The 6918-nt window shown below is 41.4% G+C and overlaps 1 pseudogene; it reads left to right on the top strand.

Annotated features, from left to right (window-relative positions):
- On the top strand, positions 1-938 carry LOC131394200 (olfactory receptor 7C1-like; annotated as a pseudogene).
- Positions 939-6918: the final 5980 nt, after the last annotated feature.

Genomic DNA, 6918 nt, shown 5'->3' with positions numbered 1-6918 from the left:
ATGGAACCAGGAAATCAAACATGTATTTCAGAATTTTTACTCCTGGGATTTTTGTAAGACTCAGAGCATTAACCCATCCTGTGGGGCTGTTTCTATCCACGTTTGTGGTCACCATGCTCTGGAATCTGCTCATCATCCTGGCCATCAGTTCTGACTCCCACATCCACAACCCCATGTACTTCTTTGTCTCCAGCTTGTCCTTTGCTGACATCTGTTTCACCTCCACCACTGTCCCAAGATGCTGCTGAACATCCAGACACGGAGCAAATCCATCACCTATGCAGGCTGTATCACCCAGATGTAGTTTTTCATGGCTTTTGGAGGTATAGACATTTTTCCCCTCACTGTGATGGCCTATGACAGGTTTGTGGCCATCTGTCACCCCCTACACTACCCAGTCATCATGAACTCCTGCTCTGTGGCCTGCTGGTTCTTGTGTCCTGGTTCATGAGCTTTTTATACTCCCTAATCTGTAGTCTGCTGATGTTTCAACTGCCCTTCTGTACCAATTGGATAATTCCATGCTTTTACTGTGAACTTGCTCAAGTCCTCATGCTTGCCTGCTCGGAGGCATCACTCATCAATCACAATCTGCAATATATGGTGACTGGCCTTCTTGTCGTTTTTGCCTTCTCAAGGATCCTTTTCTCCTATACACAAATAGTCCCCTCAATCCTGAGAATCTCATCAGCTGATGGGATGTATAAAGCATTTTCTACCCCTGCATCTCACCTGTCTGTGGTTTCTTTATTCTATGGGACAGGCCTGGATGTGCATCTCAGTTCTGCTGCACCTTCCTGAAGGGGGGCATGATTGCCTCAGTGATGTACACTGTGGTCACCCCAATGCTGAACCCCTTCATCTACAGCCTGCAGAACGGGGACATCAAGAGGGTCCTACAAAAGGTTCTCAGGAGAACACTCTGTGTTCAGCGATGAGAACACTCATCCTTGGTGTTTAAGCTGACAGTGGCAGCAGCTGTTGGCTAATGAAATCCTGCCTCTTAGTCACATGGAATTTTGCTCATTACACACCTCCATGCGTGATTTTGGTCAGAATTCCCTTCTGAGCTCTTTGTCTTAACCTCTTATGGTGACTCCTCTGTTATTCTCAGGTCTGCTCTCCTCATCCCTCCTTTTACTTATCCCTTACTACGCTTCAGCTTGAATTTCCAGCCCTGCAGGTTGACATCAGCCACTTCAAGTACTGACTCAGAATAGATCAATAAGAACTATGAAATAATGTATTCTATTGATAACCATTGCTAGTTCTTATTAAATTCATCCATTTGACAAAATTTACAGGACACCTTTGGTGTGCCAGGCTGTTGTAGCTGTCTGGAAGACAGCAGTGAAGAAAAAAAAAAAAAAACAGACAAAATCTTTGCCCTCATAGAGCTTAAATTCCGGATCTCAGAGTTTATCAGATCACGTTGTGTGTCCAAACAGAAAATACACTGGTGGATAAATTATTTATTATGTGATTAGTGAGATTGAACTTTTCTCCATATGTTTGGTGCATTTCCAAAATAAACTGTCAAAATATATCACTAGAGATAGGAAAACCACAGGGTCCAGAATATTAGAACTAAATTGGGCTCTAAGATGTTTTTCTGCCTAGTTGCTTCATTTTGCATGTGAATTCACCAAGGACCAAACACAGGAGGCCAGACAGTGAGAAAATCTAGCTGAAAGGGAACTACCTTCAAGTATAGTGTCAGGACAGATTACTGGATTACAATTCAGGAGAGTAAGAATCGGATCACAGATTTGCTGCACTCTGGGTATGTCATGCTGAGCAGCTTCAGCTGATGTAGAATATGCGAGGACCAGTGTATCTCTTGATAAGCACTTATTTTCATATCTTCTTCACCATAAGGACATTGGATAATGTGTCATGTCTTTGGATTGTAGTGTTTGCCAAGGCACTGTAGGAAGAAAAGTTAAGCATAAATGCATTAATATTCAACTTCATAAAGATGAATCACTGCCCACTCCGGGATGGAAAGAGTCTGACGGAATCAACTTGCCAAATGGAGTCCTCACGGGAGATCACCATTTTGAAGAATCACATAATTGGCTTCTAAGGAGGGTACCCACCTCCCCTTTAATCACTAGGCTTTGAGTCTGGAAAGAGGCTTGGCTTTGGAAACTGGGAGAAGAATCATGATTTTCAATTGTGGTAGCTGACATCTGACTTTTGCTGACTTGTTCTTGATATTTTTGGTCATCTAAGTCAAACAATACTCTTGATGTGTGCTCATCTATGATCTTTCTCCACTACCACAGATCCCTGTGGGTCAAGGACCCTGGCTGCCATTCCAGATTTGTTGCTCAATCATCCACCTTGCCTCTCATGTTTAAAGCTGCCATTTGAGCTTAAATCTCAAGAAACTTGTAAACATAATTTAAAACTTCTGCTTCAGTATGGAGGTTAGCTAACTGGGCCATATGCAAAAACCCAAGAATTTCAAAGCTGGAACATCAGTGGAAACCTTGGATATCCATTGACTAAGACCATCTTAACATTCCCCTCAGCTTGACTAAATTTTAACCAGGTTTCTTCTGGGCTAAAGACCCCTTGACCTCTCTTTTCTTAGAGCATTTACTTTAAAAACTTGTCATTGCAAATTCTTTCTCTACCCTCTTGAATTGTACATAATCTTCTCCCAGGTTCTTGCCAGTTTTATGATCCAAGAATGTCTTTCTTAAAGACCAGGGAGCCATCCCTCTGAAATGTAATCATCAAGAAAAAGAGCATCCCTCTCTTCCAGCTTCTGGCGGAAGACAGGAGCCTAAATTAAATAAGCAGTGATTAGCAAATACAGATGGCCTAATCACATCAACCAACCTCCCCTCTAACATTTTCCAGTACTTTTCCATCAGCTCACCTCAGCTTTAAAATGTTCCCATGTTTTGTTTCAGTGGAGATAAGTTTAATCTCTCTGCCTTATTGCAATAGTCTTGACTCGTATTGCATAGTCCTGAATAAAGTCATCCTTACTCATTGGAGTATGATGCAATTTTCCTTTCATAAAATCAATGACTATCTAGACTTCATAACAAATTTCCACCAAAGTATTATTTGGCAATGAAATTTCCCAATGTCTTGTCTCTGTAAGCTGATAATATCACATCTCACAAAGGACTTCAGACTGGAAGAGGAGAAAAACTCACTTTCTTGGTGCATCAATTTAATTTGGACCAGAATAGCCGAGGCAGCCTGATATAAAGACTGTCCCTCATGAAACTCAAAATATGTGAGTTCACTCAGAAGGTAATGCTAGTGAAAAAGGAAGAGAGACTAACTTGATGGAGGGCACATTAAGAGAATTTAGATGGGTGGTCAGGGAAGGCATTATTAAGTGCTGATATTTACATGAAAAGTTGAGTAGGGAAGGGAAAACTCTAGGCAGAGAGGACAAAGTGTAATGGTTTAGAGGCTGAAAATAACACCATCTGTTTGAATAACTACAAGAAGGCCAATATATCTAGACAAGTGGTTCTCAGACTTGGTGTGCAATGGAGTCACCTGGTGGTATTGTTAAAATACAGATAGCTGGGTTCTGGATGCAGAGGTTCTAATTCAGCAGGCTTGCAGTGGGGCTTGAATATTTGATTTATAAGTTCCCAGGTGATGCCAATGATTCTGGTCCAGGAACTAGGGAGGGAGTTTGAAAGGAATAAGAAAGACTACATAATGACCCTGGCAAGAAGTTCAAATTTTGTTCTAGGAGTAAGAGAGAATGATTGGAAAGTTTTAAGCAGAGAAATCACAAGTTTTGATTACACCTAAAAAGTCAATCTGGCTGCTGCATAAAGGGGGATAAATTGAATACTGAGAAGCCACTTAGGACAGTCTTACAAGAGCAAAATGTTTATATGAACTTTCTTGACAAGTGGGAAAAGCAAATCATATAACTGAGGGAGTGCTGTTCAGATCATTTCATTGCTTTGGAAAAAGGAAATAAGGATTTAAAATGACAAAATTTGGGGGGTGATGTCAGAATCATGATGGAGTGAGTTGTTCTCTTTGTCTCTCCCCTCTAAGTTACAACTAAACAGACATCCATTATTTAAAACAGGATTCCATACACAGCACAACAGGAAGGCTGAGAGATTCATGCAGCTATACATCTGAAGGAAGGTAGACTGGACCCTTGGGAAACAGTGGAACTAGTGGAGTGGCTCCCTCCCCCTCCCCAGCAGCAGTGATCCAGGTCATGGATCCTCACACAGAGGCCAGCACTACTGTGAGTGGAGGCAGTGCAGCACGGCCCACACGCACTTATTCAGTTGTAGCCCCCTCTGGGAGCACTCACCATGCTGTGGCAGCCCCACCCATGTGAATGCTCCCCACTGAGTGGCATCAGCTCAGAAAAGGGCAGCCCACCTCAGCATTAGCCCCACCTGCTGAGTGTGACATGCCCACTCAGCATAGTGGCCCAGCCCATGTGAAAGTGCCTGGCCACCATGAGCAGGACCCACCCACTGAACATAGAGGCCCTGCCAGCATGAGTGCAACCCACTGACAGGTGGCAGCCCAGCTCATATGAAAGCACTTCACCCAGCAGCTGCAGCCTAGCCTGTGCAAATATAGAGTGGCCCAACAAGCACAACTATGACCAGTAAGAGAAGAACAGAAAAAACATCCCCTGCCCTCCGCTCCCCGCCACCACAGCAGTGGCAGGTGGAAACTACAACCAGAAGCAACAGGAACCACAAGAGAACCAGTGACCCAACCTACCAGTTGTGGCAACCCTGACACCAGCTCCACCAGCAGCAGAGTTTCCAGGTCCCCAGACCCCCACCAGCAACAGTGACACCCATAAACCTGGGACCAATGGCAGCAGTGCAACAAGTACCGGAAGACAACCTATGAACAGCAGCACAGGTGGTGCATGGGACAGCAGCATCTGAGCCCATGGAGACCCAGTGGAGGAATACAAGACCCAGGGGACCAGAATCAAAGTAACCAAAGCTATAGCCAACTAAGAAAAGGTGATTACTCCCACAAATGCACCAGTAGAGGATTAATTCATCAAACATCATGAAGAACTGCAGTGACACAGCAGAACAGAAGAAAAATGACAATTCTCCAGAAGACAAACCTGAATTTACAGAAGATTACAATCTAAATGACAGAAAATTCAAAATAGCTTTCATAAAGAAACTCAGTGAGTTACAAGAAAACTCAAAAAGATAGTTCAATGAGCTAAGGAATAAAATTGATGAACAGAAGGAATACTGAAAGAGTTAGAAGCCCTAAAAAAAAAAAAAGAAATTCTGGATATGAAAAACGCAATTAATGGGACAAAATGTAAAGTAGAAAGCAAAAAACAGAGCATTACAGAGGAGAGAATTAGTGATCTTGAAGATAGAAATTTAGAAATACTTCAGGTGAACAAGGAGAGAGAACAGATTTTTTAAAAATGAAGAAATTCTTTAAGAAATATCTGACTCAGTTAGGCAAAGCAACATAAAGGTTATAGGTATTAAAGAGGGAGAAGAAATGGAGAAAGGAACAGAGAGATTATTCAAAGAAATAGTAGCTGAGAACTTCCCAAACCTGGGGAAAGAACTGGACATTCAAGCATATAAAGCCAATAGAACTCCTAACTACATCAATGCAAAAATACCTTTTCAAAGGCATATAATTGTAAAACTGTCAAAAGTCAATGACAAAGAAAAAATATTAATGGCAGCAAGACAGAAGAAAATAACCCACAAAAGGACCCCATCGGGCTTCTAGAAGATTACACAGCAGAAACCCTACAGACCAGAAGAGAATGGAATGATATATTCAATAAACTGAAAGACAAAAATTATCAGCCAATAATACTCTAACCACTGAAATTATCCTTCAGATATGATGGAGAAATAAAAGCTTTCACAGATAAACAAAAGCTGAGGGAGTTCCTCACCACTAGAATTGCCTTAAAAGAAATGACGAAGGGAGCCCTCTTACCTGAAACAAAAAGGCAAAGGTTTACAAAGCGTTGAGCAAAGACACAGATAGAAAAGATCAGAAAATTGCAGCTGTCTATCAGAATATGTTAGCAAACATATATAACATAAAGGATAAAGGGAAAGAAAGCATCAAAAATAACCATAAACACTTCAATTTACTTGCAAACTCATGACACAAAAAAAGAATAATTTGTTACAATAAAAACACAGAAGGGGAAAAGGAAAGAGATGGATCCTGCTTAGGCTAATGGAGATAAGAGGCTATTGGAAAACAGAATATCTCATTTATGAGATCTTTTATACAAACCTCATAGTAATCACTAAACAAAAAATCAGCAGAGGGGCCAGCCTGGTGGTGCAGTGATTAAGTTCGTGTGTTCCATTTCTGCAGCCCAAGGTTCTCCAGTTCAGATTCTGGGCATGGACTTGCTTACTGTTCATCAAGCCATGCTGAGGCAGCATCCCATGTAGAAAACTAGAAGGACCTACAACTAGCATATTCAACTACATACTGGGGGCTTTGGGGAGAAAAAGAAAAAAGGAGGAATATTGGCAACAGATATTACCTCAGGGCCAATCTTCCCTCAAAAAAAAATCAGCAGAGTCACAAATAATAAATAAAGAGAAAACTGATGAAACCATCACAGAAAACCACCAAACTGAAAGGGCAGTCAGATATTCAAGGGAAAAGAAACAAGGGAAATATAGAACAACCATAAAACAAGAGATAGAATGGCAGTATTAAGCCCTCATCTGTCAATAATCACTCTAAATGTAAATGGATTGAATTCACTGATCAAAAGACACAAAGTTGCTGGATAGATTAAAAAACAAGACCCAACTATATGCTGCCTCCAAGAAACACATCTCAACTCTAAAGACAAACATAGAGGTGGAAGATGATATTCCAAGAAAATGGCAAGCAAAAGAAAGCAGGTGTAGCCATAAT

The sequence above is a fragment of the Diceros bicornis genome, chromosome 30, assembly GCF_020826845.1.
Source record: "Diceros bicornis minor isolate mBicDic1 chromosome 30, mDicBic1.mat.cur, whole genome shotgun sequence".
NCBI lineage: Eukaryota > Metazoa > Chordata > Mammalia > Perissodactyla > Rhinocerotidae > Diceros > Diceros bicornis.
The sequence above is the reverse complement of the archived record's forward strand: the minus strand, read 5'-3'. Positions and strand labels throughout refer to the sequence as shown.